Here is a 27,697-nt window from a genome sequence, read left to right as displayed (position 1 = left end):
GGGAAAATCTTTCAGATCACCTGGTTGTGCTTCACACTAACACACGTGGATGAACATTGTCTTTTGCTCCAGGTCAAGATGCTGACATCATTACTGCTGACTGCATTACCTGATGGAGATCCAGAGGCTCTGACAATCTGACTCTCTGATTGTTCTTGTAATTACACACCTTTATTTTCCCGAAGGCACACAAAGAGCAAAATGTTATTGACCTAAAAAGGCTTATCCAGATTGTTCAAAGTCACCTGTCTTCAGGAGGACTAAGATTTTAGTGACCAATAATTGTGGATCTGTTTCTCATTTATATCCATCACAGTTATTTTTGCTTTATTCTGTCATTTGAGCCAGCGGAAGCTAAGATTTTTATTTGATGAATGCAAATGACATTTAGACTTTACAACTAATCAACATATATTTTTCATAATTTTATGTACAATATAGTAAATGCATATTCACTTTTAGCATAAATATTAATTTTCTGCTTAATTTTAGACAGATGATACTTGAGACCCTCGGACCAAACATTTAGGAACCTTGCCATAGGCTTATCCCTGAAACATAAATATGAAAAGAATTACCATGAAAATAACGAAGATATTTCGAAGAATAAAACTTTCTAGACTTTTCCACAGTGCTCCCATGTATGTCCCAGTGTTTACTGAGACAAGCTCCTTCACAAATATTTCCTAGATTAGCTCATCTCTATTTTTACCTTTTGCTAGGAAAATTTTCCCTTTGCTGAGGGAAAATGTCCTTAAATTTCTGACATTCTCTTTAATTTAACTAAGGGGATCTGTGTGTCACATCCTAAATATCTTCAAAGAACACTATGGAAATAAATACCCTGATGATACAAATTTGTCATCCTACAGTTCTGTAGGGCAAAAGTTTGACAGAGGTCTACTGGGGCAAAATTCAAAGTGTTGTAAGAACTGTGTTCCTTTATAGAAGTTCTAAGGGAGATACCTATTCTTGCCTTTTTCAGCTTCTGCAGTCCCCCACTTTCCTTTGCATATGGCTTCTTCCTTCACCTTACAGTCAATATTGAATAAGTTCAGGATGCAGTGACTTCCACTGTGGTTGGAGAATCAATATATCCAGAAAGAGATTTTTAGTCAACAATATAAATAAGACTTGGGATAAGGAAATGAAGTTACAGAAAATTTCAGGAGGTGGCAATTATCATGATTCTTTGGAACTGGAATCAACTTAGTGATTGATTTAATATAGTGTGAAGGCAAGGAATGAGTAAAAGCACAATTTCAGAAGTTTATGTCGCCACTAACAATAAATGAGATCATAAAGCATAATAGATTTGAATGAGAATATTTTTTCATTTTTAAGTAACAGCAAACCACCTAGCAGCCATTTAGATACATAGTACATTTTAACATTTAAAAGGAATATACCAAAAAATGAGAATCACCACTTTTTAATACCATGATGACACAAAAATCATAGATTTGATTATATTAACCAACACTAAAATGTTAGAATATTTTTGAATTGTAAACTGCAAGGCAACTGTGCAGGAGCTAGTCATTTTTCTTTAGAAAGAATCATATTATACTCATTGAATCTTGAATCACCAAAGGATTACAAAGCAACAGTTAGAACTAGACATGGGTTCCAAATTGAGAAAGGAGAACGTCAAGGCTGTATATTGTCACCTTGGTTATTTAACTTATATGCAGAATACATCACGTGAAATGCTGGGCTGGATGAAGCTCAAGCTGGAATCAAGATTGCAGGGAGAAATACTAATAACCTCAGATATGCAGATTACACAAACTTTACAGCAGAAAGCGATTGAGAAAGCTGGCTTAAAACTCACCATTCAAAAAATGAAGATTAAGAAAAAAAAGAAGAAGACTATCATGGCATCTGGTCCCATCACTTTATGGCAAATAAATGGGGAAACAATGGAAACAGTGACAGACTTTATTTTCTTGGGCTCCAAAATCACTGAGGATAGTGACTACAGCTATGAAATTAAAAGATACATGCTAATTGCAAGAAAAGATAGAACAAACCTAGACAGCATCTTGAAAAGCAGAGACATCACTTCGTCAACAAGGTCCATAGAGTCAAAGCTATGGTGTTTCCTGTAGTCATGCATGAATGTGAGAGTTGTTCTACAAAGAAAACTGAGTGCTGAAGAATTAATGCTTTTGAACTGAGGTGTTGGAGAAGACTCCCTCTTGAGAGTCCCTTACTGCAAGGAGATCAAACCTGTCAATGCCAAAGGAAATTAGTCTTGAATATTCATTGGAAGGACTCATCCTGAAGCTGAAGCTCCAATCCTTTGGGCACCTGATATGAAGAGCCGACTCATTGGCAAAGACCCTGATGCTGGGAAAGATCAAGGGCAAGAGTAGAAGGGGGCAACAGAAGATGAGATGGTTGGATGGCATCATTGACTCAAAGGACATGAGTTTGAGCAAACTCAAAATATAGTGAAGGACAGGGAAGCTTGGTGTGCTTCAGTCCATGGGGTTGCAAAGAGTTGGACATGCCTGAGCAAGTGAGCAACAATGAAGATTATGGACTAAATGGTATGATAAAGAGAATGAAGAGACCAGAAATGTGAATGTGTAACTTTATTGGAATAGATGATTCCCTCTTCTTCAAATCTCCACATCCACTTCTTTTGTTTATTAATTTTGTGTGTGTGTGTTTAATAATTTCTACTTATCTTTTCACAAATAACCACATCATTTCTTACCTGGATTAAGCAATAATATCCAGATTAATATTTCCTGACTCAGTCTCAAAACTCTTATATATCATCCATATTTCTTCCATAGTGATACATACTTCAAAGAATTGTTCCATTTTAGCTATGTTTGTAGGGATAGAGTTGTTCATAGTATTTTTTTTTAAAGATCTTCTTAATGTCCATGAGGTCAGTAGTAATGATGAGTCTTTCGTGTTTTTATATTGGCAATTTATGTCTTCTTTCTTTCTGTATTAGACTCTATTTTGGTTACTGCACTCAAATTCAATGTGTGTATAAAGTAGGAGTGCTTTCCCACACCAATACACAATGCTTGTGAGACTAGCTGGGTGTCTGACAATTCAGCTCAGTTCTCATGGTATCTAATCAGAGATGGAATTACATTCACAGGTTGAGGGATCAGTCCTACAAGGCTTTTTCCACCACCACCCCATCCCACTCCTTCCTGCCCCAACGTAGTTTAGAAGCTAGTAACAAGCTCATATTATCATCTGTGTCTGACCAACTGGCTGTTGCTACTGCAAGTATCAACACCCCCCCACCCCCAACTTTGGATTTCAAATGCCAGTGAACACCTTCCTTGGATTTCAAATACCAGTGGCAAGTCTATGTTGTTACCAGTGCTTCTGAAGAAATGTCTATAAATAAGAGGTTCCCGTGACCTCCTCCTTATTATTAATATGCTATTAATAGAACTCAGAGAACTCAGAACATTTTACTTACTAGATTACTGACTTACTATAAAAAGATATAACTCAGGAACAGCCAGATGGAAGAGATACATAGGACAGAGTATGCAGAGATAGTGCCATGCTCTCTTCTAGCACCACTCTCCCCATTCTTCACATGTTCATCAACAGGGAAGAAACTCCACCCTTTGGGGTTTCATGGAGGTTTCAAAATACAGGCATAATATTTACTAGATGTCACGCGAGTGTACGTTCCTCAATTATTTGTCTCGTCACAACAAAGACTTGGAGTGATGGACATTAAAGCCCCCTTGGCGTGTCACAGCTCTAGGTCTTGGATAGACCGTGTTATAGCTCTCAGGTCTCCAATGGACCGTGTTATAGCTCTTAGACAAATCAGTGTTACAGCTCAGTGTTACAGCTCTATTTTATTTAGAAGATAGCAGGAAAATCTATCTTCCAGGCATGAGGGCACATCGACCTAAAGACACGAGGAGAAAAATGCCCCAGAGTGTGGGAGCTAGCTTTGGCTCCTCTATTTATATGTTTATCTCTCCCTGGGCCTGTCCTATGTAAATTGGGCCAGCCAGGAGTGTTGTTTGTTTTACCTGAGGTCCTCGCTCCACACCTTCTTTTGTTCTATTTTCGCCGGCTTTTCCCTTCCTTGTCTTTTAGCCACCACCGTTTTGGACTCCTTTTCCCTATTTTACCTACCTAACAATTACATTATATATATATTTTTATATATTATAATTATATTAAATCATCGACCACTGGCAATCCTTTCAACATCCAGCCTCTTTCTCCTCTCCCCTCCCAAGAAGTTGAAAAGTGGGACTGAAAACTACAACCCTCTCCTGCTGTGTTTGGTTCCCCTGGCAATGAACCACACCCTCAGATGCTATACAAAAAGTCACCGCATTAACATAAGAAAGCACATCTTTATCATTTTCAGCAGTTTTGGGAGCTTTTGCCAGAAACAGAAAACATGAAATATATATCTTACGACTAATGACAATACAAAACCTGTCTAGAATATTATCAGCTATATGGATTTTTCAAAGAACCAGTTTTGCGTTTTTAACAAAATTTTTTATTATTTATTTATTTATGGCTGTACTGGGTCTTCGTTGTTGCATGTGGGCTTCCTCTAGTTGTGGCAAATGGGAGCTACTCTCTAGTTGTGGTGTTCAGGCTTCTCATTAAGGTGACTTCTCTTGTGGAGCATGAGTCTAGAGTGTGTGGTCTTCAGTAGTTTTGGTGCACGGGCTTAGTTGATCTGCAGCATGTTCCCAGATAAGGGATCAAACCTGTGTCCCCTCCATTGGCAGACAGACTCTTAACCACTGGGCCATTAGAGAAATCCCACCACTTTTTTATTTAATTGATTTTTGCTATCATTTCATGTTTTCAATTCCACAGCTTTCTGCAGGAGTTTTTATTGTTTCTTTTTATCTGCTTCTTTTAGGATTAATTTGCTTTTCTTTTTCCATTTTCTGCATTAGAATCTTAGGTAATTGATTTTAGAACTTTCTTCTTTTCTATATATGCATTTATAAATGTCTCTAAGTATTGCTTTAAACTGCATCCCAGAAATTATGATTAACTCTATTTTCATTTTGATTCAAATCAGAATATTTTTAAAATATATTTTAAGGATTTTTCTTTACTTGTGTGTTCACGTATGCTGTTTAATCTACAGATATTTTGGGATATGCAAACTATCTGTGATTAATTCCCAGGTTAATTTACTTATGGTCTGAGAACATACATTTTAAATTCCCATTTTGATTTTTTAAAATATGTGTTAATATCCCAGAACGTGTTCTATCTTGATAAATGTACTATGTAAACATGAGAAGAATGTTTATTCTGCTGTTGTTAGTGGAATAGCCTATAAATATTAGTTAGATAAAGTTAATTAGTTAGATTAAATTAATTGCCATATTCAGCTCAAAGAGCCCATTGTTGGAATTAGTCTGAGATATATAGATTATATATATATATAATGTAGATATATATTATGATAAGACTAGACTTACAGGTCATGAAAGACCACAGAGGGAAAGTGTCATTTCATCACATCATCATTTCAGTTCAGTCCAGTCCAGTCACTCAGTCGTGTCCAACTCTTTGCGACCCCATGAATCGCAGCACACCAGGCCTCCCTGTCCATCATCATCTCCCGGAGTTCACTCAGACTCACGTCCATTGAGTCCGTGATGCCATCCAGCCATCTCATCTTCGGTCGTCCCCTTCTTCTCCTGCCCCAATCCCTTCCAGCATTAGAGTCTTTTCCAATGAGTCAACTCTTCGCATGACGTGGCCAAAGTACTGGAGCTTCAGCTTTAGCATCATTCCTTCCAAAAAATCCCAGGGTTGATCTCCTTCAGAATGGATTTGTTGGATCTCCTTGCAGTCCAAGGGACTCTCAAGAGTCTTCTCCAATACCACAGTTCAAAAGCATCAATTCTTCAGCGCTCAGCCTTCTTCACAGTCCGACTCTTGCATCCATACATGACGACAGGAAAAACCATAGCCTTGACTAGACGGACTTTAGTCAGCAAAGTAGTGTCTCTGCTTTTGAATATACTACCTAGGTTGGTCATAACTTTTCTTCCAAGGAGTAAGTGTCTTTTAATTTCATGGCTGCAGTCACCATCTGCAGTGATTTTGGAGCCCAAAAAATAAAGTCTGACACTGTTTCCACTGTTTCCCCATCTATTTCCCATGAAGTGATGGGACCAGATGCCATGATCTTTGTTTTCTGAAAGTTGAGCTTTAAGCCAACTTTTTCGCTCTCCTCTTTCACTTTCATCAAGAGGCTTTTTAGTTCCTCTTCACTTTCTGCCATAAGGGTGGTGTCATCTGCATATCTGAAGTTATTGATATTTCTCCCGGCAATCTTGATTCCAGCTTGTGCTTCTTCCAGCCCAGCGTTTCTCATGATGTACTTGGCATAGACGTTAAATAAGCAGGGTGACAATATACAGCCTTGACGTACTCCTTTCCCGATTTGGAACCAGTCTGTTGTTCCATGCCCAGTTCTAACTGTTGCTTCCTGACCTGCAAGAGGCAGGTTAGGTGGTCTGGTTTTCCCATCTCTTTCAGAAATTTCCACAGTTTATTGTGATCCACACAGTCAAAGGCTTTGGCATAGTCCATAAAGCATAAATAGATGTTTTTCTGGAACTCTCTTGCTTTTTCCATGATCCAGCAGATGTTGGCAATTTGCTTTCTGGTTCCTCTGCCTTTTCTAAAACCAGCTTGAACATCTGAAAGTTCATGGTTCATGTATTGCTGAAGCCTGGCTCGGAGAATTTTGAGCATTACTTTCCTAGCATGTGAGATGAGTGCAATTGTGCAGTAGTTTGAGCATTCTTTTGCATTGCCTTTCTTTGGGATTGGAATGAAAACTGACCATTTCCAGTCCTGTGGCCACTGCTGAGTTTTCCAAATTTGCTGGCATATTGAGTGCAGCACTTTCACAGCATCATCTTTCAGGATTTGAAACAGCTCAACTGGAATTCCATCACCTCCAGTACAAGTGTATATTCTATCAAAATAAATTCTGATAGTTAATGTTGACTTTTCACACCTGGATGAGGTGTTGTTTGTTAACTTTCTCCACACTAAATTACTCTCCATTCTAGTACTCTTTGGAGGAAAATCAATCTGTGTGTGCTCCGTCACTAAGTCATGTCCGACTCTGTGACCCACACACTGTAGCCTTCAAAGCTCAGACTCAGTCCATGAGATTTCCTATACAAGAATACTGGGGTGTGTTGCCATTTCAGAGTTATCATTTTTTGCTTGAGGGTAGAATATCTACACAAATTATTTGAAATTCTTCTGAATGAGAAATTTTTCTCTCTTCCTTTACAACACATTTGGTCATTTATTCCAATCACTATTAAATCACTGACATTCATAGTATACTGTCAGTTTCAAATACTACTTTATTTTGTTCAGATTGTATCAGCTTTGGCTCTAGGTAGTTCTTTTAACTGGTTACATAATTTTTTGACAGACTATTACGTTTTCGTGAGGTTCTTTTTGTTGTTATTATTGTTGCTTTGAGTACTTCCAATAAGACACTTTGGGCTCATCTTGCTTATTCCCTACCCCTTTTTCTAGAGAATGATGTTAGAAACAAAAATTTGAGAACTGCATGTAGTAACTGTGAAGTGTTTTTCTTTTCAGGCCCTTTCAGTTAATGATATATGTTTATATTAATCTATGTGTATACTATATACTATATCTATAGTAACAGTAAAAATTTATAGTACATATGTAAATTTATACTGATGTTTCTAACTCAGGTAGATGGATTACTCTAGTTACCTCACCCTGGTTGCCTACAATAATAATTTCCAAGCTCAACTTTAAGAAACCTGGCTCCTACCACCTACCAATCATCTATATAATTATTCATTTCCAGTATACATGTTATTATATATTGACACATATAAAATATGTTTTGATTCTGTTATTTGAAGGTATGTTTCAATTTGAAAAATGAGTGAAAATTGAATATTTCAATCTTGAAATATTAAAATTAATGAAGACACTGATGTAATTATTTTCATATAACAGTTTGGTATGATTGCAAAAATGTCTGAAAACTCAAAACTTCTTAACATTTTTCTCAGTGTTTTCCTAATTATTCCAGTTTAGCAATTTCTACATTGATTTTTAAAGTCATTTCAGAAAAAAAAATATTAATAAATTGCAGTGTACATACTTATATTATTATTGTGGCAAGGTTACTCATATTTTATCTCTCAACAGAACAAATGACTGTACATAAACTCCTGTATTCCATGTTTTTTATTCAATGGTATTTAACTTAAAGTTCACCAGGGAATATAGTGAATGACCAAGGCTTTCTTGAGTTGGGGAGTTTGCATTTGAATTACTGAGTCAGCTGGATATTTTGTCAAATGAAATTGAACAGGATTACTTCCATTAACTATGTACCAACATGTACTCTTATAGGCCATTTATTCTAGCAAGGACTGCAATAAATTATATATGGAAGAAAAGTTCTTCACACATTTATTTGAGAGGTTTTAGGTACTTGTCATGGAATAGTTTAGCTCTTGTATTGAAATGACACCAGCAGTGTAACAATGATCTCACTGTCATCGGTATAAACAATGTCCCCTTTTCAGATGCTGCTTATACTTTTGTTTCACAGATCATTTAAATTCACTTATAATCCAGGAGTAAGTTGGAAAGTGTATCTGTATAGGTGATGAATGAATAATGAATCCATGTGTGCTTAGTCATGTCCGACTCTTTGCGACTCCATGGACTGTAGCCTGCCAGGCTCCTCTGTCCATGGGACTTTCCAGGCAAGAATACTGGAATGAGCTTCCATTTCCTTCTCCAGGGCATCTTCCTGGGATGGGATCAAACCCATCTCTCCTGTGTCTCTTGCACTGTAGGCAGATTCTTTGCCATTGAGCCATCAGGGAAGCCCATGTAGATGATACATTATTAGATCTGCTATCCTATTACATAACTAGTAAGTTCAGTCACTGTCTAGTAAGTGCTGTCACTTCCGACTCTTTGCGACCCCATGAATCGCAGCACGCCAGGCCTCCCTGTCCATCACCAACTCCCGGAGTTCACTCAGACTCACGTCCATCAAGTTGATGATGCCATCCAGCCACCTCATCCTCTGTCGTCCCCTTCTCCTCCTTCCCTCAATCCCTCCCAGCACCAGAGTCTTTTCCAATGAGTCAACTCTTCGCATGAGGTGGCCAAAGTACTGGAGTTTCAGCTTTAGCATCATTCCTTCCAAAGAAATCCCAGGGCTGATCTCCTTCAGAATGGACTGGTTGGATCTCCTTGCAGTCCTAACTAGTAAGTAGTCCTAACTAGTAAGTAGTAGTCTTTTAATTTTTATAAAGTCACCACCAAAAAAGGAAGTATACTGTTTCATATGAACATATGTCCACCACTACACCCACAATTAACCCAAACCCAATTTCTGGTTGACACCTCATACATCTGTTTGACACCTCATACATCTGTTTGCATCTTGCCTCCTTACCAAGCCTCTCTTTTATGGTCCTTCTTTCTTTTACCCTTTCATATCTCTTAAAAATGACAACTGTTGAATCACACTCCCATGTTGCTCCCTCAGTACCCAGGTCCTTCAACATTGTATTTGTCAAAATGAAGAAACCACACAAAGAAACTTGCTTGTTTGATTTTCGTCAATACACTTACTATTCATACTTACAGGATCTCCCCCCCCCACCCCCCCTTTCCCCTTAAAGAACTTCTAAAGCTGTATTTCAAAAGTTATTTTGTGAATTGGTAAACTAATCTATGCACTTAATCTGTAAGAGTGGTTCTCAACACTGGGTAAATATTAAAATTAACTGGAGAGATTTAAAAATTAATTATGTTCAAGTTCTACTCTTTAAAAATGATTTTAATTAGTCTAAGGTATTCTCCAGGCATTTAGTTTTTAAAAATTAATCTGATGAGCTGCAGACAGTATATTTGTGACCTACTCTCCACAAAATTGATATGTTGAAATCTAATCCCCAATGTGATGGTATTCAGAGGTGCAGACTTTGAAAGATACTCAAATCATGAGTGTAGAGCTTCATGAATGGACATTGTGCCCTATAAAGAGATTCTCAGAAAATTCCCTTGCACTTTCCACCATTTGAGAACACAGCGAGAAGACACCCGCCTGTGAATCAGGAGACAGGCCATCACCAGACACTGAATCTACTGGCTCCTTGATCTTGGACTTCCTAGCCTCCAAAAATGTGAGAAATAAATATCCGTTATTTATAAGCCAAGCAGTCTACAGTACCATGCTATAGTATCCAGAATGAGCTAAGAAAAGGTGATGCTAATATATAGCTGAAATTGAGAATCACTTAACTAATGTGAATTGTAAGACAAAGGCATACACTTTGGTCTTTTTTTTTAATTAATGAAAATTAAATCAGATTTTTTAGATGGAAAATTATCTATCTACCTATCTAGATTGAAAGTGTTGGTCACTCAGTCATGTCTGATTCTTTGCGATCCCATGGACTACAGCCCTCCAGGTTCCTCCATCCATGGGATTTTCCAGGCAAGAATACTGGAGTGGGTTGCCATTTCGTTTTCCAGTGTCTATGTATGCATGTATATATGTATACAGGCTTCCCTAGAGGCTCAGTCAGTAAAGAATCTGCCTGCAATGTAGGACACCTGTTTTCGATCCCTGAGTTGGGAAGATCCCCTGGAGAATACTGGCTACCCACTCCAGTATTCTGGCCTGGAGAATTCTATGGACAGAGGAGCCTGGCAGGGTCCATGCAGTCACAAAGAGCTGGACACAACTAAATGACTTCACTTTTACTTTCATATATGTTTACATATGATGGGGGGAGAGAGAGAGAATTATGTGGCTTTTCTAATTATATAAATTAGGTAAATTATGTACCCTTAGGCAAATCATGTAATTTACCTTCTTAAATTATTTTAGTTTCTTTATCTGTAAAAGTTGGTGGAATGTTAATTGAGAATTGAGTTATCACAAGGACTCAAAGAGATAATAAACACCTAGTACAGTCTGGCTTGAAAGTTACTTGATAATCCTGGCTATTTATAAATAATATTATACACATGCACATACAGGTAGTGGATTAATAACTACAGTAATCAAGAATAAAAAATATATGGTTTACTACAAACTATAAGTTCTACCTCAAAGTTTTCAGTTTATCTGAGTATAAGATATGTAAATTGTACAGTTAAGGTCTGAAAACATGAATCTTACAAATATTTATTTAGCTGATTATTTTATTGTTTCCATAAAAAACTATGGAATTGTTAGGTTTGCATATAATGAGCTTCTCCTCTGCTCCTAGTCATGTGGTTTAAATTTTTTAATCTAATAGGGCTTATTTTTTTAAGAAATTTAGGCCTATTAATCAGATAAAATTTAATCCATTGATATATTTCCAAAAAACTTGTTACACACTACCCTGCCTCTTCTTCCTTAATTTTAGTGATGTATAATAACACAGTTCATTGCATAAAATACCTAGTTATGGATGTTGACATAATATTTAAGTATCTTCTTGTGCTATTCACCAGCTAACTGACTTTGGGGAGATCACTTAACCGTGGTGAGAATATCTCCCTGTTAAATTGTGGAACTGAACAAGAGAGATGGAATTCCTCTGGTTCTGGAATTCAGTGATTCTGTTTATTCCCTTCTTCTCACTTTTGGCCAGATCACACTGAGTCTGTTTATTTGTTTTCTCTTTTTTTGTTATGTATCTTCACGAGTACATAACTGTCTCTTTAAATTCTCGTGGCTGCAGAATTCTACATATGCTTGATGATTTCTAGCAGAGGGAGCTCCTAAATTAAGTCAGAGGCAACACAAAATATTTTGATGAAAATTGTCACTATAAACTTGATATTTATGCTTTCTCATTACTTAAATTATGACTTTCTCTATCATTTTCTCTTTTCAAATTTTTCTCTACCAGTTAGATTTAAGATCTATGAAACCTAAATAAACATAACATCTTCCCATCATTTCTATCTATATAATGCAATTTTTGTTTCCAGTCAAGATACTAAATCCATTTTTTAAATTATTCACATTTAGTAAAATTGTGTACATAAAATTTCTATTCTCCAAATACTCATGTCAAAACCTGGGTATCAGCCTTAGTTTTATATTTTTATCATATCTTCTTATCTGATCCCTTAGAAAATCTTCTTGGTTCTAAATTCAATATATAACCTGTTTTCAACTGCTTTTCATCATACCTATCATTAGTATTCCCACTTATAATTGACACCTATCTAGTCTAGATTATGGTAATCTACTGCAACTAGTCTCTCAGTTTATAATTTTGACCTTCTCAATTCCCAGTGGATGCACATATAAAATTCACTCTAATATGTATAACAAAACTATCTGGTATATGGTATTATTAGGGATTACCTAGTTAACATGAGATAAACTAAAACACAGAATTAAAAACAAATAAGTGGCCAAAGTGATTTACATGCAGAGCATGAACTCTTAATCATTACTGTGAATAGTTCTACAAAAAGATAAATAGTTCAGTCATATCAATACACTCTAATGGAGGAACTGTTTTATATATATATAGACATATTTGGCAGAGTGTGATTAGATTGGATATTTAAGCTGTGTGAGGCAGGTGGGAAAAATAAAGCATCTAATTTTAGACCAGATTAATGATTTGGAAAATATAAGAATGTTAAATAAAGCATTCTATTTGCTGAGCATCATATGACTCCAGATCTCACTTAAGTTGACTAGTTAGTGCATACATAGCCAACAATATATCAGATCTTTTAGAAACAAACATAGGGAAATGATTGGAAATTTTGATCATAATTAGAAATTGTGAATTTTGGAAAACAGCAGAATTCTAAAGAAAGTGAGGCAATTTAATCAAAGGCAAGTGGACTAATATCTGAGGTCATAACTTATCACAGATTTTGAAAACTGGTTGATGAATCTTGTCAAAATTCTTGGCACAGCCAGGGAGGATGACAGGTGTAGGAAGAAGCTATTGTGAGGCATGATATGTAAGCAACTGGGAGTTTATCAAAGGCAGGCCAGATATAAGCCATGTGGACAGCTGCTTTAGGTGTTAGTCAAGGTCAGGTTGGAACTGGGATGGTGGCTTGTACCATGCCACAGAGGCCAAAAGTCAGGTTTCAAGATAGCCAATGCAGTATTCAAGCCTGACACAGAATTAAAGAGCTAAATAAGAGAAAAAGTACTCTAAATTAATAAATATTTATTCTATAAGAAATAAAGTAGTTATTTTCCTTCCCTTTCAGGAAAATGTTTACTGAGTGGCAATGAGATTTTCTAGGATTAAAATAATTATATGGGAAAACAGAACAATCACGAGATACCCTTTGCATTAAAAATTTCAGAGTTAATTGATATGTGCAGGACCCAAAATATTAATAATTAGTCAAAATGAATCGATGGAATGAAAAAAATATTAGAATTAAAAAAGCATGAAATAAAACAATAAAATCAGAATAATTACAGTCTTAAAGAATGAATAGACATCAAATAATGATTATTTTTGAGAAGCACTATTCCAGAAAAGGAATGAAAAAGTACGTCAGAGAAAAGCTATAGAGCATGCTTGGCAAAAGTTGAAAAACTCTGTCAACAATTTCAAGTATGTGAGATAAATTTTTTTTTAGAAGTTTTGTTTCGTTCTATATAGAGTCCATTTGGAATTCAGTTCAGCTCAGTCGCTCAGTCTTGTCTGACTCCTTGCGACCCCAAGAAGTGCAGCATCCCAGGCTCCCTGTCTATCACCAACTCCCAGAGTTCACCCAAACTCATGTCCATTGAGTCGGTGATGCCATCCAGCCATCATGTCCTCTGTGATCCCCTTCTTCTCCTGCCCCCAATCCCTCCCAGTATCAGAGTCTTTTCCAATGAATCAACTCTTCACATGAGGTGGCCAGAGTACTGGAGTTTCAGCTTTAATATCAGTACTTCCAAAGAACACCCAGGGCTGATCTCCTTTAGAATGGATTGGTTGGATCCCCTTGCAGTCCAAGGACTCTCAAGAGTCTTCTCCAACACCACAGTTCAAAAGCATCAATTCTTTGGCGCTCAGCTTTCTTCCCAGTCCAACTTTCCCATCCAAACATGACCCCTGGAAAAGCCATAGCCTTGACTAGACTGACCTTTGTTGGCAAAGTAATGTCTCTGCTTTTGAATATGCTATTTAGGTTGGTCATAACTTCCCTTCCAAGGAGTAAGTGTCTTTTAATTTCATGGCTGCAATCACCATCTGCAGTGATTTTGGAGCCGCCCCCAAAATAAAGTCTGACACTGTTTCCACTGTTTCCGCGTCTATTTCCCATGAAGTGATGGGACCAGATGCCATGATATTCGTTTTCTGAATGTTGAGCTTTAAGCCAACTTTTTCACTCTCCTCTTTTACTTTCATCAAGAGGCTTTTTAGTTCCTCTTCACTTTCTGACAGAGAAGGCAATGACACCCCACTCCAGTATTCTTGCCTGGAAAATCCCATGGACGGAGGAGCCTGGTAGGCTGCAGTCCATGGGGTCGCGAAGAGTCAGACATGACTGAGCGACTTCACTTTCACTTTCTTCCATAAGGGTGGTATCATCTGCATATCTGAAGTTATTGATATTTCTCCTGGCAATCTTGATTCCAGCTTTTGCTTCTTCCAGCCCATAAGCAGGGTGACAATGTATGGTCTTGATGTACTCCTTTTCCTACTTGGAACCAGTCTGTTGTTCCATGTCCAGTTCTAACCGTTGCTTCCTGACCTGCATATAGGTTTCTCAAGAGGCAGGTCGGGTGGTCTGGTATTCCCATCTCTTTCAGAATTTTCCACAGTTTATTGTGATCCACACAGTCAAAGGCTTTGGCATAGTCAATAAAGCAGAAATAGATGTTTTTCTGGAACTCTCTTGCTTTTTCCATGATCCAGTGGATGCTGGCAATTGATCTCTGGTTCCTCTGCCTTTTCTAAAACCAGCTTGAACATCTGGAGGTTCATGGTTCACGTTTCACTTATTGCTGAAGCCTGGCTTGGAGAATTTTGAGCATTACTTTCCTAGCATGTGAGATGAGTGCAATTGTGTGGTAGTTTGAGCATTCTTTGGCATTGCCTTTCTTTGGGATTGGAATGAAAACTGACTTTTTCCAGTACTGTGGCCACTGCTGAGTTTTTGCTGGCATATTGAGTGCAGCACTTTCACATTATTATGTTTTAGGATTTGAAATAGCTCAACTGGAATTCCATCACCTCCACTAGCTTTGTTCGCAGTGATGCTTTTTTAAGGCCCACTTGACTTCACATTCCAGGATGTCTGGCTCTAGGTGAGTGATCACACCATCGTGATTATCTTGGTCGTGAAGATCTTTTTTGCACAGTTATTCTGTGTATTCTTGCCACCTCTTCTTAATATCTTCTGCTTCTGTTAGGTCCATACCATTTTTGTCCTTTATCAAGCCCATCTTTGCATGAAATGTTCCCTTGGTATCTCTAATTTTCTTGAAGAGATCTCTAGTCTTTCCATTCTGCTGTTTTCCTCTATTTCTTTGCATTGATCACTGAGGAAGGCTTTCTCATCTCTCCTTGCTATTCTTTGGAACTCTGCATTCAGATGCTTATATCTTTCCTTTTCTCTTTTGCTTTTTGCTTCTCTTCTTTTCACAGCTCTTTGTAAATCCTCCCCAGAGAGCCATTTTGCTTTTTTGCATTTCTTTTCCATGGGGGTGGTATTGATAAACTGCTTTAGTCAATTCAAACCTCAGAACTTGCATTGGATTTAGAGGAAGAATATTTGTGATGACAACATGATGTTCCTGTGAAAGTTATGCCACTAGCTAAGAAGGGTGAATTTGAATTCCTCAGGGAAGATCCAGAGGACTGTGTCCTGTACAAACTCTAACATCAAGCAGCACAGGTAAAAGATAATTGAGGCTTTCACATTGAAAATATAAAACTAGGTAGAACATATCTTTTCATTTCTGTAGAATAAACTAATTAGATTCTAGAATGTCTGCCAGTTTTTTATCATGCTATGGTGATATCTTGGCCATGTTGGCATTCCAAGATGCCAGCATCTACAGTGCATTAGTTTTTTGAGTGTACTTGAAGCTATACCATTTCCAGTCCAACACATTTAGGATGGTTGTTAGGGTAGGGTTTCGAACTAATGAGTCTATTACAGTGGTAAAGCAAACTTCTAGTTTGTAAACACATGAAAAGTTATTTGCTCTTCCTTTTCCAATGTTCTTTCTTATTATACCTGTGCATGACTCTTAAATATTTAGTAATTTAAGTAGTTATTAAAAAAATCACTTATTTTGTATCTATTATGTGATACATATTTTATTAAATAATTTATGTATGTTTGCTCATGTCATTTGATATTATCTCTAAACCAGAATTTTTACTATTCAGAGTAATTCTTGAAGATTTCACAAAATGAACCTCAATATTTGCTGTAAGGAAAATAAAAATACAGTTGATTTATTATCTCCCCTATGGACATTAATTTTGAACTTTTACAAAGGAACAATGGCATCCCTCAGTTATAAGAGTACATATACCTCTATCCTTGCAGTTATCATTCCTCCTGTTAAAATGAATGAATGATTTTACTTCAAACAAAATTGATAGCAATTTAGTAAATATGTGTGAATATTCATCTTGCTCTTTCAGTTGAGTTTTTCCTTTTTTGTTGTTCAGTTGCCCAGTCGTGTCTGACTCTTTTCGACCCAATGGACTGCAGCACACCGGGCCTCTCCGTCCCTCACTGTCTCCTGGAGTTGGCCCAAGTTCATGTTCATTGACTTTTCCCTAAAATAACTCAAATATTGACTTGTAAATAGGTTTCATTGTATTAATTCTGGGCATTTATACATCCAAGTGTAAACAATCTGTTGATTCCTGATTATATCATGTTTTAAAGTGCTTGACCCATGTAATTTTAGAAATTCATTTTTATTTTCATGGTTCTTGTACATTTTTAAAGGCTTTTCATGCCAGCTCAATGTACAATACAGTTTCTGCACTTTGACCCAAGTTTCTTCATCAGTGCTATCAATAACTCAGTCCATTATTTCAATGCTCTTACTTTCTCTAAGATGAATGAATAGAAACTATTTTTAATCCAAATCTTTCTACTTTTCCTTGCCTTGCTGGCAATTTTGTTTGTTTGTTTTTTTCTGCATGAAGGTCTCAGTTGAAATGTTTGCTATATTAAGGGTATAATTTACAGTCAGTGTAAAACTTACTTTTTGTTTTGTACTCCTCCACCCTCTGCTCTCAAAATTCAACCTATTTTAAATTTCATTATTTTGGTACATCTTTTGATACACAATGGTAAGGAAGAAGTGTTCATGCTTCATATTTTTTTCATAGTTTTACTCATAATTTTATAGAAAAAATCAAGTTAAAATTTGAGGAAAAAATGCCCCTCAAGGATTGAAAGAAAATCATCCTGTCATTTTATTAAATATATGATGACATTCTGATCCATGGAGATTGTAAAATATGTGCAATTTTAGTGGGAATTTTGCCAATACTTCTATATATTTAATTGATAAGAAAACCCAAATGCTAAGACTTGTAACAGTGAATACCTCATGTGGAGACTCATACACAATCCAAAAAAGAAAAACAAACACATGAAAAGGGGAAGTTGCAGGTCATTGTAAAAAATGTAATACAATGTTGGGTAAATAAATACCTACATATATATTTGTATAAATAGGGAATGTATTTGAAAAGATAAATTCTGAATTCCTTTGAATAAACTTGGGCTATATTTACCTTACCATAGGCCTACCAGTGTTGCTTAAATCTATTGTCATAAACATGTTTCTTCTGAAATTTAAGAAAAATGAAGATATACTGTAAATCAACAAAAGTGAAAGTGAAGTGAAAGTCAGTCAGTCGTGTTTGACTGTTTGCAACTCCATGAACTACACATTCCATGGAATTCTCCAGGCCCAAATCCTAGAGTGGGTAGCTGTTCCCTTCTCCGGAGGATCTTCCCAACCCAGGGATTGAACCCAGGTCTCCCACATTGCAGGCAGATTCTTTACCAGCTGAACCACCAATGCCAAAAATAGTTTGGTTTAAAAACTAGGAAGAACCATTTATGACTATTTATGCATTTCCCATTAATTGTATTAGCCTTGATGCTCTGGATATTCTGTAGAAACAAAATGTACTAAAATCTCAGCAGCCTTCAAATCCAAAAGTATGTCGTTTTCCCTTGCCATTTGTCTGCAGCACATCATCCAGGATGATAGAACTGCACGGAGCTAGAGAATACACAGTTTTCCAAGCCAAGAGATAGAGATTAATAGCAAGTTACATTTTGGTTCTTAAAGCTTCAGACAAGGAGTAACATATCACTTCTGCTCACATTTCATTAGTTAAAGCATGTTATTTTTCCCACACATGAGTTATACAAAGTAAGGATGAACAACCATCCTCTGGAGAGCTGGGACATCAAGGGTAGATTTTGAAATGACCCTTTCCGTTCTATATTGTATCTTCTCTCCAATTAAATGGCTGCTCTTTAAAAGCAGTGTGCATAGAGTATACATTTTAGACTCAAACAGTCTAACTGTTGTGTTCAGTCCCTTACGTTGTGTCTGACTCTTTTCTGATCTCATGGACTGTAGCGCACCAGGCTCCTCTGTCCATCAGATTTTCCAGGCAAGAATACTGGAGTGGGTTGCCATTTCCATCTTCAGGGGATCTTCCAAAACCAGGGATCGAACCTGGGTTATGTATGAAGCCATAAACAGTCATCTACATGAAGAATATTTAACTATTTAGTTTTAAATTGTTGTACAGGAAACCAAACATAGTAAGGTAGTGTGTAGACCACATGTTTTAATAAGTTATATAATTTTATAATAAATGATACACATCAAACCTAATGAAAGATATTTTAGGGAAAATTAGTATAAATAATATATTCAGTTGGCAACAGAGCTAAGATAAAGCTACCCTGACCTTTTATATTTAGATACCTCTTCTAATTGTACATTGTAAAGCATACTTTAGCTACGTTAATCATTTATTAAATTGTAAAGAGCATTAGTATTACCAGAAAATGAAAGATGTTTACATGGGAAAGAGCTGGGATATGGAAAAGAGAAACAATAAACACAGTTCTATCTTTGAAATATTTTTTATCATCGTCAGTCAGTTCAGTCGCTCAGTCATGTTCAGCTCTTTGTGACCCCATGGACTGCAGCATGCTAGGCTTCCCTGTCCATCACCAACTCTCGAAGCTTGTTCAAACTCATGTCCATCAAGTCGGTGATAACATCCAACCATCTCATGCCTCTGTCATCCCCTTCTCCTCCAGCCTTCAATCTTTCCCAGCATCAGGGTCTTTTTCAAGTCAGTTCTTTGCATCAGGTGGCCAAAGTATTGGAGTTTCAGCTTCAGCATCAGTCCTTCCAATGAATATTCAGGAATCATAGACATTAAATAATGTCTGTTCAACCAATCATCCATGTTTTTCAAGCTTGCATGTTTCAGACATTCATTGAACATTTTTTGTGTATTTTTTCAGGATACTTTTCCTTACCAATCCCTCTTTGCCTCTCCTACTAAATATCTTATTAATCTGTTACTTAGCCTTATCTCTTTGATTTTCCTATTTTCATCAATAGAAATACAATCAATAGTCAAGAAGAGCTATCTATTAACCACTATTTTATGATTCAGAAATTTCATTAGCTATTAATATGCATTATTTTATTGAAAACTCACAGGAATTTGAGAGTTTATTTTCTCATTAACCCATTTTAAAGTGAAGAAAATGAGTAAAACAACAAGCCCAATGTCACACTGTAAATGAGCTTTATATATTATTCACATCCTATCTGACTTCAAAGACAGATGCTCTTATGCCTCTGCAGCAATGGAGATGTGGTATCTTAAAAGAGAATTTAAAAGTAATAAAAATAAGTTTTACATCATCAGGCCAATAACTTCTACAGACACTCACATGCATACATACACATAGACACACGCACACAACCCATTTTTCACTTCTGTCATCAAGTTAAAAGACGCTTGTTCTTTGGAAGGAAAGCTATGACAAACCTAGACCACATGTTAAAAAGCAGAGACATCACTTTGCCAACATTTCTTCTAAGGGATTCTTACCCACAGTAATAGATAAAATGATCATCTGAATTAAATTCTCTTATTCCTGTCCATTTTAGATAACTGATTCCTAGAATGTAGATGTTCATTCTTGCCATCTCCTCTTTGACCATGTCCAATTTACCTCGATTCAAAGACCTAACATTCCAGGTTATGCAATATTGTTCTTTACAGCATTGCAATTTACTTTCACCAGCAGACACACGTGTAACTGAGCGTTGTTTCCACTTTGGCCCAGCTTCTTCATTCTTTCTGGAGCTATTTCTCCACTCTTCCCCAGTGGCATATTGGACAGCAAGGGACCTGGTGTGCTTACCTTCTGGTGTCATATCTTTTTGCCTTTTCATACTATTCATGGGGTTCTCAAGGAAAGAATCATTTGCCATACTGGAGTCATTTGCCATTCCCTTCTCTAGTCTTGTACCAAGTTTTGTCAGAACTCTCCACCAGGACCCATTGGTCTTGAGTGGCCCTGCACAGCCAGGCTCATAGCTTCAATGAGTTACACAAGGCTGTGATCCATGTGATCATTTTGCTTAGCTATCTGGGATTGTGATTTTCATTCTGGAGGCTGTGGGATTATAGTTCTTGCTTCTGCCTGCCTTAAATTCATAAAGTTGCTCACTTTTGAGCTGTGAAATATGCACACTGTAAATTAATTTCTACAGTATAGTCTATTGTGGGTGTTCTTGGTTGGTTCTCCAATTAAATGGATTACTATTTTCTTTAACATTTGAAAAATTACCAGAAATAATTTAATTCAGTTTTAACAAGAAACCAACATATTTTGATCTACATTGTAAGGAATAATGGCATCCAATGTCAAAGGCAAAATATTACTCACCATTCTTGCCACTGTCATTCTGAAAAGAAGGTTGAGGTAGTTCTGATATCTTGAGGACACATCTTCACCAAGTCCTTATTATGTCCTCTAACTATCCTAGGTCATGGTACATTAGTAGAATAAATCCATAATCTTTAAAATAATATAATGCTTAAGGAAAATAAAAATTTAAATTATAAGGTTAGTGGTATTAAAGTAAAAATGAAAATAGTAACAAATAAACAAGCCTCATTTATAGTTTTACAAACCCATAAATTCACAATTCACACCAACCCAGTCCAGCATTCTTGCCTGGAAAATCCCAAGGACAGAGGAGCCTGGTAGGCTATAATCTACAGGGTCACAAAGACTCTTAAGCTAAGTGTAACTTTAAGAGTCTGTCTTCATTCTCTGTATTCAAATTGCTAGAGCATTATTGTGTCCTGATCACTTTCTCTCTTTCATCCTCACTTCACCAAACACCAACACGTTCTTTTGACTAATTCCCCAGAATCTCTCCTAATCTATCTTCTTCCCACTACAATTACATTCCAAAGTGATATGCAGACTAACATTTGAAAAATAAGAATTCATACAATCAAGTGTTCCTTGTTTTCTCTTCTTCTTGTTATTGAACAATTTGTCGTTGTTTTTCTGTTGCTCAGTAGTGTCTGACTCATAGCAACCCCAAGGACTGCAGCACACAAGGTTTCCCATATAGTTGATATATAACATTAAGTATACAATAGAAGTGGCTTCTCCATGGCTCAGTGGTAAAGAATCCATTTGTAATGAAAGAGATCTGGGTTCGAATCCTGGGTTGGGAAGATACCCTGAGAAGGGAATTACTCCCCACTCCAGTATTCTTGCCTAGAGAATTCCATGGAGAGAAGAGTCTGGTGGGCTACAGTCCATGTGGTTGCAAAGAGTCAGATGTGACTGAGCAATTAACACTATAAAAGAATGAATCACAGCCTAAGTTTATACTCCATTTCAAGCGTGCCAAGTCACTTCATTCACGTCACATTCTTTGTGACAACATGGATGGACTCAGAGGGCATATGCTGAGTAGCAGACACACACATACACTCCACATCTTTTTTACCCATTCATCTGTTGATGGACATGTAGTTTGCTTCCATATCTTGGCAATTGTAAACAATGCTGCTGTGAGCATTGGGGTGTATTATCTTTTTGAATTTGTGTTGTTCTTTTATTCAAATACATACCCAGGGTTGGAACTGCTGGGTCATATGGTAGTTCTAAGAAGAGAAACTAACGGCAATGGAGAAAAGGAAAGATATACCCATCTGAATGCAGAGTTCCAAAGAATAGTAAGGAGAGATAAGAAAGCCTTCCTCTGTGGTCAGTGCTAAGAGGTGGAAGAAAATAATAGAAGGGGAAAGACTAGAGATCTATTCAAGAAAATTAGAGCTACCAAGGGAACATTTCATGCAAAGATGGACACAATAAAGGACAGGAACAATATGGACCTAACAGAAGTATGAGATATTAAGAAGAGGTGGCAAGAATACACAGAAGAACTCTACAAAAAAGATCTTCATGACCCAGATAACCACGATGGTGTGATCACTCACCTAAAGCAAGATATCCTGAAATGAAAAGTCAAGTGGTCCTTAGGAAGCAACACGACGAATAAAGCTAAAGGAGGTGATGGAATTCCAGTTGAACTATTTCAATCCTAAAAGGTGATAGTGTGAAAGTGCTGCAATCAATATGCCAGCACATTAGGAAAACTCAGCAATGGCCCCAGGACTGGAAAAGGTCAGTTTCATTCCAATTCCAAAGAAAGGCAATGCTAAAGAATGTTCAAATGACTGTGCAGTTGCACTCATCTCACACGCTAGCAAAGTAATGCTCAAAATTCTCCAAACTAGGCTTCAACAGTACATGAAACAAGAACCTCCAGATGTTCAAGCTGGATATATAAAAGGCAGAGGACGAGAGACCAAATTGACAACATCCATTGGATCATCAAAAAAGCGAGAGAATTCCAGATAAACATCTGCTTCTATTCATTGACTACTTCAAAGCCTTGGACTGTGTGGATCACGACAAACCGTGGAAAATTCTTAAAGACATAGGAATACCAGGCCACCTTACCTGCCTCCACAAAAACTTGTATGTAGGTCAAGAGCAATAGTTAGAACCAGACATGGGACAATGGGCTGGTTCTAATTGGGAAAGGAGTAAGTCAAGGCTGTATATTGTCACCCTGCTTATTTAACTTCTATGCAGAGTACATCATGTGGAATGCTGGGCTACATGAAGCACAAGCTGGAATCAAGATTGCTGGGAGAAATATCAATAACATCAGACATGCAGGTAACGCCATCATTATGGCAGACAGAGAAGAGGCACTAGAGAGCCTCTTGATGGAAGGGAAATAGCAGAGTGAAAAAGATGGCTTAAAACTCAACATTCAAAAAACTAAGATCATGGCATCTGGTCCCATCACTTCATGGCAAATAGATGGGGAAACAGTGTAAACAGTGAGAGATTTTATTTTGGGGGGCTCCAAAATCATTGAAGATGGTGTCTGCAGCCATGAAATTAAAAGACGCTTGCTCCTTGGAAGAAAAGCTCTGACCAACCTGGACAGCATATTAAAAAGCAGAGATATTACTTTGCCAACAAACGTCAATCTAGTCAAGGCTATGGTTTTTCCAGTAGTCATGTTGGATGTGAGAGTTGGACCATAAAGAAGGCTGAGCACAGAAGAATTGATGCTTTGAACTGTGGTGTTGGAGAAGACTCTTGAGAGTCCCTTGGACTACAAGGAGATCCAACCAGTCCATTCTGAAGGAGATCAGCCCTGGGATTTTCTTGGAAGGAATGATGGTAAAGCTGAAACTCCAGTACTTTGGCCACCTCATGCGAAGAGTTGATGCATTGGAAAAGACTCTGATGCTGGGAGGGGTTGGGGGCAGGAGGAAAAGGGGACCGCAGAGGATTAGATGTCTGGATGGCATCACTGACTCGATGGACATGAGTTTGAGCAAGCTCCAGGAGTTGTTGATGGACAGGGAAGCCTGGCATGCTGCAGTCCTAGGGTCACGAAGACTTGTACAAGACTGAGTGACTGAACTGAACCTAACTGAACTGATGGGAGTTCCATTTTTAGTTTCATGAGAAACCCCTGTCTAATTTTCATAGTGGCTGCAGGAATCACTGATTTTAGACTACAAAAAAAGCTACAGTAATAAAATTAACATGATGATGTCACAAAACAGACATATAGATCAATGAGGCAAGGTAGAGAGCCCAGAATTAAATCCACACACTTATAGTCAATTAATCTAAAACAAAGCAGATAAGAATATACGATGGAGAAATGGCAGTCTCTTCAATAATGGTCTGGAAAAACTGGACAACTCCATGTAAAAGAATGAAATTAAAATGTTCTTAATACTATATATAAAAGTAAGCTCAAAATGAATTAAAGATTTAAATTTAAGAACAGATATCACAAAATATTAGAGGAAAACATTCTTTGACATTAATCAATGTAATATTTTTGGATCCATCTCTCAAATGAAGAAAATAAAAGCAAAAAGAAATGAATTTAAGTTGAAAATTAAACTTGAAAGCTTTTGCACAACAAAGAAAACCATAAACAAAATAAAGACAACCTACAGAATGAGAGAAAATATTTGCAAATGATGTGATTAACAAAGCATTAATAAATATCCCACATGTGTAAATAACTCATAGAATTCAGTTATCCCATTTTATAACTTCCTGATGTTGACCCAATCTTTGGTAAAGAAGTATAGGCAATTCAGTGGAAAAAGGATAATCTTTTCAACAATTGATATTAAGACATCCACATGCAAAAATAATATTGGTACAGAACTTACACTTTCTAGAAAAATGGACTCAAAATGGCTCATAGGCCTAAATGTAAAATGCTAAATGCCAAAATTCCTAGAAAAAAATATAGGAGAAAGTCTAAATGGCTTTGGGTTTGGTGATGACCCTTTAGATATAATTCCAAAAGTGTGATTTATGAAAGAGCAAGTTTATATGTTAGATTCCATTAACATTAAAAACTTCTAAAAAGTGACAGAGAAATGAGGAATTGAAAAGCAAACCAGTGTCTGAGATAAAATCTTTGCAAGGTATATATCTGATAAAAGACTAGTTTACCATATATGGAAATAATTCTTACAACTGAACAATAAGAAATCAAATAACCCAGTTAAAAGAAGACACCATATCTGAACAGATCTTCACCAAATAGACATTAAAGCATCTGAAAAGATGCTCAAAACAATATATCATAAAAATTACAAATTAAAATGAAGATGAGATACCATTACACACCTATTAGAGTGGCTAAAATCCAAAACACTGACCAAAACAAATGCTAGTAAGGATGTGGACCAACAGGAATTTTCATGTTGTTGTTAAGAATGCAAAATGAAACAGCCACTTTGAAATGCAGCTGGACAGATTCTTATGAAACTGAATACACTCTTAGCATGCAATTTAGTAATTGTGTGCTTTGTTATTAGTTGTTGTTCAGTCACCAAGTCATGTCCGACTCTTGGTGACCCCATGGACTGCTACATGAACTCTCTGTCCCCCCATTTCCTTGAATTTTCTCAATTTTATGTCCATTGAATTGATGATGCAATCCAGCCATCTCATCCTCTGTCACCCTCTTGTCATTCTGCCTTGCTATTTAGCTAAATGAATTGAAAATTTATTTTCACAGATAAATCTGCACATGTTTATAAAAGCTTTATGTATAATTGCCAGAACTTGGAGGTAACCAAGATGGTCTACCATAAATGAATGGATTAGAAAGTATAGTTCAGTTCAGTTCAGTCTCTCAGTCATGTCCGACTCTTTGTGACCCCATGAATCGCAGCATGCCAGGCCTCCTTGTCCATCACCAACTCCCGGAGTTCACTCAAACTCACGTCCATCGAGTCAGTGATGCCATCCAGCCATCTCATCCTCTGTCGTCCCCTTCTCCTCCTGCCCCCAACCCCTCCCAGCATCAGAGTCTTTTCCAATGAGTCAACTCTTTGCATGAGGTGGCCAAAGTACTAGAGTTTCAGCTTTAGCATCATTCCTTCCAAAGAAATCCCAGGGTTGATCTCCTTTAGAATGGACTGGTTGGATCTCCTTGCAGTCCAAGGGACTCTCAAGAGTCTTCTCCAACACCACAGTTCAAAAGCATCAATTCTTCAGTGCTCAGCCTTCTTCACAGTCCAACTCTCACATCCATACATGACCACTGAAAAACCATCCATACAATACAATATTATTTAAGAAGACATGGAGGGACCTTAAATGAATATTGCTAAGTGAAAGAAGCCAACCTGAAAAGACATAATGTATGAGTCTGTCTATATTCTGGAAAAGGCAAAACTATGGAGACAGTAAAATGATCGGTGATCAGAGGAATCTCAGAGGGAGGGAATGATAATAGGTGGGGAGCATGAATGTTGAGACAAGTGAAACTATTCTATATGATACTGTAATTGTGAATACATATTTTGTATTTATCAAAACTCATAGAATGTACAACACAAAGTGTGAAACAATATAAATACTAGTATATAGTAAGTAATAAAAAAATTTTGGGTTTCATAACAGTAACAAATATGCCACATTAATACCAGATGTTAATAATAGGGCAAACTGTGTGAGTGACTGGGGAGTTGATGGAATATTTGGGAACTCTAAACTTTCCACTAAATTTTTCTATATACTTAAAACCTACCTTAAAATATATTATTCTTTTTTAAGAGTTACTGAGATCCAACAAGTCCATTCTAAAGGAGATCAGTCCTGGGTGTTCTTTGGAAAGACTGATGCTAAAGCTGAAACTCCAGTACTTTGGCCACCTCATGCGAAGAGTTGACTCATTGAAAAAGACTCTGATGCTGGAAGGGATTGGGGGCAGGAGGAGAAGGAGACGACAGAGGATGAGATGGCTGAATGGCATCACTGACTCGATGGATGTGAGTTTGAGTGAACTCCAGGAGTTGGTGATGGACAGGGAGGCCTGGCGTGCTGCAATTCATGAGGTCACAAAGAGTCAGACACGACTGAGCAACTGAACTGAACTGAACTGATGGCTTTTAACTGCTTTAAAATAATCCAAACTCTTCCCTTTTTTTTTTTTCAAGTTCCTACACTCTATGCTTCCTACCTCCCTTTCTTCATCTTCTACCACCTTTCATTTATGCCAAACATTCCTCTCTATGTTTAAACATAATAAATAATTTTCAATTTAGGACTTTTAAACTTGGTATCCCTTTGAGTAATATATTAACCATAAATCTTCATGCCTTTTTTGCATTCATATACCTCCAAATGGACCATTAATCACCACTGCATCTAAAGTTCTTTTTCCCTTAGGAGTTCCTAGTAGGTGATATTTTCTTATGTATGTTTATTGTATCTCACCTACCATAAGAATGAGATTTTAGGAGATCAGAACTTTATCTGTCCTGGTTACAATTGTCACTTTACAACTCTTTAACAGTCTGAATAAAAAATGTCATGTAATAGGACTCAAAATAATATCTGTCACATAAATTAATAGCTAGCATTTTATAGATGAGAAAAATAAAAACTTGAAAGGTCAGTGACTGACTGTTCACATCTATCCCATTGTAATGTTATAGGAAGGGAATTTTATTTCCTGCTGGCTCTGTGAACAGTGGACACTCCT

The sequence above is a fragment of the Capricornis sumatraensis genome, chromosome 2 (assembly GCF_032405125.1).
Source record: "Capricornis sumatraensis isolate serow.1 chromosome 2, serow.2, whole genome shotgun sequence".
NCBI lineage: Eukaryota > Metazoa > Chordata > Mammalia > Artiodactyla > Bovidae > Capricornis > Capricornis sumatraensis.
This window is presented reverse-complemented; position numbering follows the sequence as displayed.